The sequence below is a fragment of the Bidens hawaiensis genome, unplaced genomic scaffold, assembly GCF_021521415.1.
Source record: "Bidens hawaiensis isolate Kalapana, Puna unplaced genomic scaffold, B.hawaiensis_p1.1 tig00018778_1, whole genome shotgun sequence".
NCBI classification, from domain to species: domain Eukaryota; kingdom Viridiplantae; phylum Streptophyta; class Magnoliopsida; order Asterales; family Asteraceae; genus Bidens; species Bidens hawaiensis.
In genome coordinates, this window is record NW_027492852.1 from 398930 (window position 1) to 411183 (window position 12254).

Sequence of the window (12254 nt, forward strand, 5' to 3'; positions counted from 1 at the left end):
TGGAGGGTAGGGACGGGGTGGGTTGGGATTGATTATATTATTTAATTAATATATTTTAAATAGAATTTTTATTTTAAACCCTCATGTTTCATAATCTTTTAAGTTGAAGTTTATTATTTAAACTTTCATTTTTAACCCTAAACTTTATAATTTAAATTATATAGTTTTCGGTTTTGGAATGTTTACGCGTTTAACCCTTACGACTCGATTAGCGTTAAGGCTCGGGATTTTTTTATGAACAATTGAATAAAAACTCCACAACGAATATTGAACAATAAATGTCAGTAACACTTTATTAAAAACAAATAATACATCGAAACGACCCAACGAGTCGGGTTTACAAATACGAATACGAACCGAAAAATTGATGAATGTCACAATTTGCGTCGGCTTGCAATTATAACGTTCGGTTTATTGATTCTACATGTGATATTTTTTTTGTATTTTGGCATTGACGGGTTTATTTCTTTTGCTTACTTTTGATGTCGTAACCTGATACAGGTTGATTTCATGTCGACTCGCAACACGTTCATGGTTTAACGCTTTTATGTATGTTTTTTTCGTTTGGTTTAATGGCCCCGTCGTGAAGCGCGGTCCTAAATCCAAGTTTTGAATAAGCAAATCCGGCATGTGAACATTTTGACCGATCTCGGCCCGACACCTCGATAGCCCCGAATTGTTATTATTTTTTTTTAAATTATATACATTTTTTTGAAAAAAAATATGTATTTTTAATGTTTAAACTCAATATTTTTGTCTTCGACCCAAATTTTTTTCACAACTTTCAGAGACGACCATGTGAATAAGCTGAGTAATTACATTAACACTAAATGTTTGTAAAAGAAAATTAATGATTTGGGTAAAAGATAAAAGGATATTATATGAATTAAATTAATGATATTATATGAATATTATTATATTATAATTGAAATGCATACTTTTTTAATAAATTTAGCCATTCAAAAGAAAACAAAACTTTAATTTATAAATAATTAACGTGTGTAGTATGAACATTAAAATTATTAATGCCTTATTTTTTTTTGAACGACTAAATTGGATCACTCACGAACCACTGGAGTATCATTGTGCCACCAGTTTTACCACGTGATCATATCCACCACCAAGCCACAAATTCAGGAGGAAACTCAATATTTGAGAAAAAACCCTCTCTTGTGAAATTCGAACCCAGAACCTTATGGTCACTAAGTCTTATCTCACAACCAAGATACCATTGGACTAGAAGTATTTTGGTATTAATGCCTTATTAATGCATATTACTTTGACAATAACTTGGGAAAATACACAAAGCATATAATAACTAATTTTAATAAATTTAGTAATTCAAAAGAAAACAAAACTTTAATTTTATAAAAAGTTAATGTGTGTAGTATGAACATTAAAATTATTAATGCCTAATTAATGCATATTAATTTGATAATAACTTGGGAAAATACACAAAGCATATAATAATTAATATTCATATTCAAGATAATATCTTGACAATAAAGTAATTTTATATTAATATTTCAATAACAGAATATAACATTATATGGTGTTTAAAATGTCTAAAGACTCCATTTAGTTTACATAATTTGATTCAATCAAACCAGTATCAATGGCAAAGCTTGTGTTCATCCCTGCACCAGCGATTGGTCGTGTAATGTCCACCATTGAGATGGCCAAAGTAATCGTAATCAAAGACTTTCTGTAAACGTTCTTCTCATAAACCCTCCTATCCCTGTCTCAGCTTTCACGACCTACATCGAATCATTGGCTAAAAATCCTATCGAACGCATACAATTCATTGAACTCCCTCAAGTGGAAACACCCTTAAAGATAGACCCCAGTGCCTTCTTAACCTCCTTGTATGAACTCTTCAAGAGTAATTGTGAAAATGTATGGAATATCGTGGCTGACATGATAAATCAACCTGGTTCGAGTAGGCTCGCTGGGTTTCTCGTTGACGTATTATGCACTAGCATGATAGATGTGGCTCTTGAGTTTAATGTTCCCACATACGTGTTTTTTACTTCTAATGCTACCTTTCTTGGCTTTAACTTGTATATGGAGACACTATGTGTGGATAAGAACCAAGATGTTATTGATCAACTGGTTAGTAACTCAGAAGGCGAGTTACTTGTTCCGATTTTGTTAATCCAGTGCCGATGAAGGCTTTTCCAACGGAGTACCAAGCACAGGATGGGTTGGACTTTTTGGTTTTTTCTTTCCTGGATTTGAGAAAGGCCAAAGGGGTCATGGTTAATACATTCTTGGAGTTGGAAACACACGCAATCAAGTCATTTCCTGACACCAACTTCCCGCCTGTGTATCCTGTTGGACTTGTACTCAATCTAGACGGGGTGGCAGGAAATGATGACGACATGGATGTGATTAGGTGGTTGGACGGTCAACCACCATCTTCGGTGGTGGTGTTGTGTTTTGGGAGCATGGGATTTTTTAATGAGGTCCAAGTGAAGGAGATAGCTCATGGTTTAGAACAAAGTGGTCACCGATTTGTGTGGTCCCTACGCCGACCTCCTTCACTAGACCGTTCATCGAAAGGGCTCGCTGATTATTATGATGGGGTGCTGCCTGACGGATTCCTGGAGCGTACCATGGGAGTAGGAAAAGTGATTGGATGGGCCCCACAGGTGTCGTTGTTGGCCCATGAAGCGGTGGGAGGGTTCGTCTCCCACTGCGGGTGGAACTCAATATTGGAGAGCATATGGTTCGGTGTCTCAACAGCTACATGCTCTATGTATGCTGAGCAACAATTGAATGCATTTGAAATGGTGGTAGAGTTGGGATTGGCGGTTGACTTGAAATTGGATTGCAAGATCGACATGCTTAATCCTGGTGTCAATGTAGTCATTGTCACATCCAAGGAGATTGAGAAGGGAATAAAGCAAGTAATGGAGGATAACGAGGTCAGAGCAAAAGTGAAAGAGATGAGCAAACTGAGCAGGGCTATAGTGGCTGATGGCGGTTTATCGTATGCTTCGGTTGGCTACGTTGTTGAGGAAATCATGAGTAACATATGACTTGGGATTTTGTATGAGCTACTACTAATTATATTATTATGAGGTTAAAGATGAGCCAAAAAGCATAATTACATATTTATTTTTACTTTATATTTGAATTACCAAGGCACTAAATATTTCAATTGGTGTGTATAACTAAATATTTCATTTGATGCACTGCTGTTGCCATCATTATATTGTTGCCTTACAACAGATTTTGCGTTTTTCTGACAGAACGTATTTGTCTACAAAGGTATTGTAGCGATGCAGATTGTACTACCAGAGTTAACTAACCGAGACTGAAATTCACCAAGACAAAATATCGAATTTCAGTTCCAATTACTTAAACAACAAAACATGAATTTAAAAAGAGGTAGTTACAACATTTGTGTATTGGTGTAATAAGGTTAGTACAATCGAAACAAGAAAAATCATATATCCAATCATTGACCAAATCAAAACTCATTATTAATTAGGGATGGCAACGGGGCGGTTTCGGGGCGGGGAATGCCAATCCCATACCCGCCCCGGTTTATAAAACCCATTACCAAAACCGTCTAAAAACCCGCGGGGACTAAACGGGGAATCCCCATCGGGGATTCGGGGAAAACCGCGGGTATTCGGGGAACCCGTCTAGCATAAATGGTTTTTAAACGGGCTAAATTCCCCGTGGGGATCCCCATTTAACCGTCGGGTTCACCGTTTAAAACCCGATTGTAAGAAAATGATACAAAATTACAATACAATATTAATACACAAAAAGTTCAATATCCAAACACATTACACATACAAAAGACATTATTAATATATAAAAATGTTTATTTCTCCCATCACAACGGAAATTAACTTCATGATTGATCCTTCTTACACGTCCATACCGCACCCATTCAACCATTCAAACACTTGTCACGCCGGATTGCTATGATAATCAAACATTAACATATTAATTGGAAACTATATAAGAATCAATGTTAAACCATATTAAAATGTAAACGATAAACCATATATATATGTATTACCTCAATACCACCGTCACAATCATATTCAATAGTTTGGCAATATGCCTCGGATTCTTCTGAACAAGTTGCTATATTCATATCACAAAAGTCAAAAGTTTATATAGTAGCTAAGTTAAAAATAAAAAATAAAATGTTTGTTTACCTTTGATTTCATTCAACAACCAACTTTGGGCGCACATTAACGCTTCCAATGTTTTTGGATGAAGACGGCTACGATGTGGACTTACCAATCTACCACTTGTACTAAAAGCGGACTCGGAAGCAACGGTAGATATTGGAATCGCCAATATATCTCGAGCAATCTTTTGCAACCTTGGGTACTTGACACCATTTGTTTTCCACCAAGCTAAAAGGTCAATCTCAGTTTCTTTTATCCAAACTTTCTCTTGTAGATACAAATCAAGCTCCGTTGTGACACCTAATATATAAATAAAGTTAATACAATTAATGAATAAAGTTAAATTAATGTAAATAATAAGTCATACCCGAATGATTATCCTCTTCAACGAATGTGAAGTATTCGTTGAAAAATCTTCCACCCCCCGCATTGTTTTGACTTGATCTCACACCATCATCCCGTGAAGTTCCTTGACTGTAACTTTCATAATCTTGAAACAACCTATATACAAGCTCCTTAAGTTTTATTATCGCACTCTCCGACTTTTCAGAACCATATATCTTTGGAAAAGCAAACTCCATTGCTTTCAATTTGTAACGAGGATCCAAAACTGCTGCTACTCCCATTACCCCATGAATAACCGACCAATATTTATCAAACTTAACAATCATCTTCTCTGCCATCATCTTGATCATAGGGTCTCGATCTTCTTTCCATATACCCAAAGAAGATTTAATTTCACATATTGATGGAAAAAAGACATTCGCTGTCGGATATTTAGTACCCGAGAACATCAAAGTCAGCTCATAAAACAAACTCAACTTATCACAAATGCTTGAACCTAATTCCCAATCTCTTTCAGTTGGCAAAGTTTTATATTGGGTTTCTCTTTGCTTTAAACGTTTGAAAACTTCCTTGTAAAGAATAGCGACTTTCAACATTAGATATGTCGAATTCCAACGTGTTTTGCAATCAAGAGGTAACTTTTTTGAACAATCTATTGCTAAATGACGAGCAGCTTCCTCAAACTTTTCTACTCTTTTTTGTGTTCCCGTCCAAAAAACAACACTCTCTCTAATTCTTTCGATTCCTTCACCAATGACAGATAAACCATCTTGAACTATTAAGTTCAATATGTGCGCACAACATCGCATATGAAACAACTCCCCACCTAGAATCAAAGAGCTTAAAGACAACTTATCCAATAAATAGTGAATCATTAAATCATTAGTGCTGCAATTATCAACTGTTACTGTTGATATCTTTCTATCAATATTCCAATCACACATTGATTGATATAACACCTCAGCAAGAACTTCAGCAGTATGTGGAGAAGGTACATAAATAAACCTAGTAAAAGTACATTTGATAAAACATTCAACATATTAAAGTGGCAATTAATAAAACAAATTTTGAAGTATACCTCATTATTCGGCTTTGCATTTCCCATTTCTCGTCAATTAGATGTGCGGTAATTGACATGAAACCTTTCTTTTGATTACCTGATGTCCACATATCCGTGGTAATTGCAATCCGGCTTTGATTTTTCTCCAAGATCCTTTAATAAATCAAAGATATAAATTAAAAGGCAATTAAGTAATAACTAATTATATTAAAACCAAATAATTAATGAAACATACCCCATTGTCTTTTCTTTTTGAAAGTCATAAATCTTCAAAATATCACTCTTTAAGGTATTTCGTGATGGAACCTTAAATAAAGGTTGTAGTCCGGTCACAAACTTTCTAAATTTATGATGTTCAACAATCACAAGAGGATATTCATGAACAATAACCATCTCGGCTATATCTTTCCTTGACTTGTCGGGATCAAAGTTTAAACAAGTTAGATTTGTTTGTCCATCGGTTGTTTTTTGTCCCATCCCCAATACTTGTTGACGTATATCTCTTTGGTTTCGTTTTGGACAAAATTTGTTATAATGATCAAGTAAGTGGCGTGTTCCATTCTCACTCTTAGCTCCTAATTTTCTCTTGCAATAGTGGCACTCCGCCTTGTCTTCACCATTGATCGTCATCTTCTCGAAGTGGTTCCATACAATTGACGTAAGTTTTCGCTTCCTAGAACCCATGTTGCTATCATCATTTTGGGTTGGGGTTTGGGTTTGCTCTCCTGTGGTTGTGTGTGATGGACCTTCATTGCTTGTATTTGGTGAAGATTGGTTCATACAGTTATTGGTATCGGCTTGTGAGTTATCACCCGGAGATGTTTGTGGTAGTTGTGTGTGTCCTTCCATAAATCCTACGAATAATTATGAAAATGAAAATGTTCTTAGCATCGCAATCAAAACACAAAGCATGCTTCACAACAGTCAATGCACTTAATACAATACACTTATACACAAGCATGCTTCACAACAGTCAATGCACTTAATACAATACACAAGCATGCTTCACAACAGTCAATGCACTTAATACAATACACAAAGCATAACTTACAACCGTCAATGATCTAATAGAATGAACAATGAGTTAGTGAGTGTTGACCTAACTGCAGAATGGGGAACGGGCGAGATGCGCGGCGGCGACTGCAGAATGGGGAACGGGCTGTGCCTACTCACTGCAGAATGGCGAGTCCGGCGACTGCAGAATGGGGAACGGCGACTGCAGAATGGCGAGTCGGGCTGTGAGATCAGAGATGCGCGGCGGCGTGCGGGCGGGAGGTTGTTCTAGGGTTAGGGTAAATGGCCAAATGGGAAAGTAGGAAACTGGTTTTAAATGGGTATACGGGAAAATGGGTTAGGCAGCCTTATTGGGAAAATAAATAATAAATAATATATTATATATAAATATAAAAATTATATTTAATTAAACGGGTTTTAAACGGGTATACGGGGCGGGTATACGGGGCGGGTACAGGCTATACCATACCCGCCCCGAACCCGATTAACTTAAACGGGGAAACCCCGAACCCGGACCCGTCCCCGATTAAGTGTCCCCGAACCCGCCCCGTTCGGGGCGGGTTTCGGTTTTCCCCATCGGGTTTGGTTTTTTTTGCCATCCCTATTATTAATATAAAACAATATCACCGTTAATACGACTTAAAATCACAATATGTAATTTAACCCGAACACTTTATACTAGTATAACTTGCTCCTTTATTATAAGTTAAAAAATATAGCTAGTATCTTATACATAATTACAATTATTATATCTTATTTCAATACATCGTTTTATAGTTCTTAAATATTCATTTTGTACGATCCATTTGGTTCTTATAGAGGTAGGGTAGTAAAGCTACCCGCGGATATCTAATCCGACCCGCGGATCGTTAATGAACATCCGCGAGAGGAACACGTAAACCAGAACACTTGCAGTCATGACAAAGACAAGCAGTCACCCACGGTTCATAAAACACGCTTCGCGGACATCCATCAGAACCCGCGGATTACCTATGAGCATCCGCGGGAGGAACTCTTAAGCAATTCAAGGGGCTCATCACACGAATGGTCCCCACGTGATATGGAAGAGCAGTTGTAACAAACTATTTCTAGAAGATTCCCCCAAAACCACCTAATAGCGATATCGACCAATGGAAAGATGACACTTGGACACGAAGTGGACGTCCCATGACGTGCATAGATAACGGAATGGTCCAGGCTGTCACATCCAATAGTGGCTCGACACGTGTCCATTCAGTTGAAAAAGGACTATTGTGATAGTGACAACTCCACCAATTACCTTTCCCCACCATCGGCTATAAATACCAACTCCATCTACTTCAGGTATTCATTCACTCTCACAAGCCTTACGCAATTAAGTGTACTTGTATTGATTATTCCGATCAGAACAGTACTTATTCTCACGCCGGAGGGTGGTTACGGGAAGAACCCCCATCGTGTCCTTCCCGTGACGAGACTCACGGTGTGTCTTGTTTTTGCAGGCAGATAGCTTGAATCTGACTTCATTGCTATTCAGTAGACTCACATTTGGGGTAAACGTAAGTTCGGACTATCTAGTTCGGACTTGTGTTTCTTCATTGGCGCCATCCGGTTTTTGATAGAAATACGGTTGTTTGAACGTTTTGTTGTAAGTTTTTCGTGATCTGAAAATGAGTAAGAACCAACAACCATCTGCAGTTGCTCCGGCTAGAGTCCGACGTTCTGAAGTCTTGGACGAATCTGTTCTCGAAGGACAGACACCGATAGTGCCTCGTCAGAACAACTGAGCTCCGGTCCTGGAAGACAGGACCGGAGAGTTCCCGAGGTATGAAGATGTTGAGCCTCGCCATACCACTCGTACCCCAGTTCTGGAAAACAGAACCGGAGATTTTCCTAGACTCAACGGTGACGAAACAAGAGTTCGTCACCAGTCTCGATCTGGAAAAGCTATTCTTACTCCGGACGAGTGGTACCAGCAGGAACAACTGAGGTTAAAAGAGGAGTATGAACAACGGGTGAGAACTAATTAGTTGCAAGCCAGAACCCTGACATACGAGTCACTACCTCCGTCGCCGCCGTCAGCGCTTCGACGTGCTCAAGACCTAGAAGATGACGTGTCTCAGTCAGCGTGTCGTTCACTTACGAATAGTCATGGAAAAAGTTTTCAGACTCAGCGGTTCCCGTCTCGCAGGACCCTGCATGATAACAGCTACGTTTCGCGAAGACAGAGAGATGTCACTTATCAAGAAGACGGCTATGTTAGTGAGGATAGCCGGGAATATGGCAGGGAGGATACTAGTCGTTCGTGACCGATGGTGAAGCACACTGAGTATTACAATGATGCGGAAGAAGATTTTACCAAGCCTTACCGACTAGCCGCATTCGCAGAAAAATCAAAGTTCATTCCGCGGATAGCCAACCGCTCCTTTCCCGACGAATATCAAAATTCCAAGCAATTTGGGAAAATATAATGGGATGACAGACCCGAGTGATCATTTTCTGAACTTCACAGCGGTTGGAGGGTTAAGTGGATGGACGTTGCCCTATTGGTGTCACATGTTCGCATTGACATTAACAGGGGCATCAAGAGAATGGTTCGAAAAGCTCCCTAATGGCCAAATTAAAATTTGCGATGACTTGGTTGCTAAGTTCTCATAGCACTTTAGCCAATAGCACAAGCACACGCGTGACCCCTCAGAAATCTTAAGTGTTGTCCGCCGAGACAACGAATCACTAGAAAATTTTATCACCAGATTCAACAACGAGAGCTTGAATATTGGTGGAATCAGCGAAGATATGCTGAGGGGAGCATTTAGGGTGAATGCAAAGAGTCCAGAAATGGTCCGCTGCTTGAATGGAAGAGATGGTTTGCCCCAGACTTGGGACGGTATCATGTCCGCAGCCAAGGTCTTTGATGTCTTCTAAAACACACGTATTTTCCGCACCTTTTATCTGCGTATTGTATTACATTTTATGTATTTTAACTTGTTTTAGATAGGTTTTACATATTTCTATTTATCTTGTAGGCAAAGGGTGGAAAGGAAGAAAAACCGAGCTTTTCGAGGAGCTTACGAGCCTTATATGCATGATATTTCAAGAAACAACTCAAGGCCCAGTCCGTTACATCATGGAAAAGCCCAAGCCTACTATTATATTATAATATAAAAAAATAAAAAAAACCCTAAGGTGGGCAGCTTTTGCGATCGGCAGCAGGCAGGAAAAAAAAAGAAAAAAAGTTTTGTGGAAGCAAGGTTGTGGAGTTGTGATGGCTAGGGAAGGAAGAAGATGCAAGAACCAAGCCTCGGGATCAATTACCATAGGTTTTTACAGCCACGAGCAGCCTCAGAACATCTCATATCCTTACATCTTTTTCACTGTTCATACACTTTGAATTTCTTGCTTAATTGTTGAATTGTTTTGCAATTACTTGAGAGATTGAATTGTTTATGATTTGTATTGATCATTGAATGCTTGAATTGATGTTTGAGTTGAGTTATATGATGATTTTATTAAGTGTTCATGGCTGTCCAAATATGATTAGAGGCTAAACTTGTTAGTTCTACCTAGGGAATGATGATAATTGTTCATGTTTGATGAGTTTTATGGATTGTTTGATTGATAGATGTTAATTGTTATTGTAGAGTTTGATTTAGACATGAAATAGGTTGTGTTTAAGGGCTGGAAATTTTGGTCATTCATTGCATAAACCCCGTGTATCGGTTAATTAGTTTTGTGTTGATTGATCGGTGCATTGTTTGATTCTAGACTTTGTGTTTAGGGTTTGTTTGCGGTAGGTACAACCGTAGGGTTTTGTTGCGTGAATTTGAGGTTAAAGTACAGCGGTTAGGCACCTTCTTAGAGACCAAGAGGTGATAAGAAGTTAGGGTCGTCTCGTTACCTTTGCATGCTAGAATAAGGATTGCGCGAGAGCGAGTTTGTTTCTTTGTCAGGTTTAGGTGTTTTGAGCGACTAGTTGATCTACTTTGGTTTAAGTTGAATTGTTCCTCTATCCTTGGTTGTGTAGTATTCATTGCCATTAGGGTCGAGTGTTGGTGAGACCGAGAGGTGATTCAACATTAGAACACGTTAACAATTGTTTCCCGGTTTGGTTGTTTTAGCCGATTAAGAGCAGTTAGGGTTTATTGAGTGAGACTGAGAGGTGATCCAGTGAGCCTGAGCGATCCTTAGTTGTGTCATCTTTAGGGACCGGTTTCTAGATATCATTCAATCCATTAGCTTGTTAGGCCTACAATTTGATTCAGACCTAGGTGGACGTTTTTCTCCATCCTAAGTTAACACAGTTAGTTTGTCGTTAAGTTTTCTATTTGTGACACCCGGTAAATTCCCAATCCCTTAAACCAAGTAATCAACCTAAATATTAGGTAATTATGTTATATGCGCCTTGCGCGAGCGCGCTATGTTAGAATCAGCGCGTGCATTTGTTATGTGCGCCCTGCGCGAGCGCGCCATGTTAGTCAGCGCGTGCATTTGTTATGTGCGCCCTGCGCGAGCGCGCCATGTTAAGAACCAGCGTGGGCATATGTTATATGCGCCACGCGAATGTTTTGGCTTTATGTTTTCATGTACCTTAACGTTATGTTGTCTAATGGGTTGACCATCCCGCATGATGCTAAGGCGGGTGCATCCTAAATCGTTTATGCGCGTGCGGAAGGGAACTAACCTCCCCGCATGGCGGGAACATTGAGAGCTAGTTTGTCTGAAGCTCCAAGATGGAATTGACTTCAACATAACTGATCACTATGTTGAAATACCAAGACCACCTGGAGAATCTACAAATGAAACTCAATGTCCCTAACTGCGAGAAGGTTACATGCCTACCCGCAGCAAAGAAATGTCCTTCACGCAGAAAGCTATGCGCACAAAGTGATACGCACAGAACACTCAGTCTATTCTCCAGACGTAAGGAGATTACTCCCGCCCAAAAGGGAACAGTAGCGTGTTTCAGAGATTTTCTACTTTTTACTGTACACTGACAAAAGTACCTGAAAAAGCACACTGTAACATGAAAAGTCAACTGTCAGCCACCCTATTCTCACCAACCCCAGACCTGCATGTCCTGACCAAATCAAATCAAAATCTTTTATCCACTACTCCACTCTTAAATAAATAATAATAATTTCCATACTTTATCATCATTACACCTAGATATGAAAAGATTACAATCCCCTAAAGCAAGAGATTGTGTTCCCTTGAGTTTGCCTATAAATATGTAACCTAAGTTATCACCCAAACATACTTCAAACTTCTCTCTTAAGAACTGCAAACTTGCACTAATCATCTCCCAAGCATCCGTTGTTTTCATTTCCGATCCTGTTACTAGGTAAGCCGAGAATATAACCTTGAGATCTACTTTCCAACCCTTATATTCTCCTATTTCTTGATCTTAATATATATACTTCTTGTTATTTAATCGTATTCTAGACCTTCAATTCAAAGGCCAACACCAAGAAAACCCAAATCTCGATTAATCCCTTAACAAGAACCACAGGTGAGTCTCACAGCCCCTATTTTCACTGTTTTCACTATTTTTAAACTGTTTTCGGGGCGAGGGACACGTACTTAAATAATGTTTTATCATGGTATACTTACAAGTTATGTAAACGATTGTGTTTAAATTATGTTTCATGATGAGCAATGCAAACGGTTAGCTATGATTTACGATGTGTGTGCGCCAGAAC

The 12254-nt window shown here is 38.8% G+C and overlaps 1 pseudogene; it reads left to right on the forward strand.

The window, feature by feature from the left end:
- The first annotated feature begins 1615 nt into the window (after positions 1 to 1615).
- Positions 1616 to 3041, forward strand: LOC143557025 (anthocyanidin 3-O-glucosyltransferase 2 pseudogene; annotated as a pseudogene).
- The last annotated feature ends 9213 nt before the right edge of the window (positions 3042 to 12254 follow it).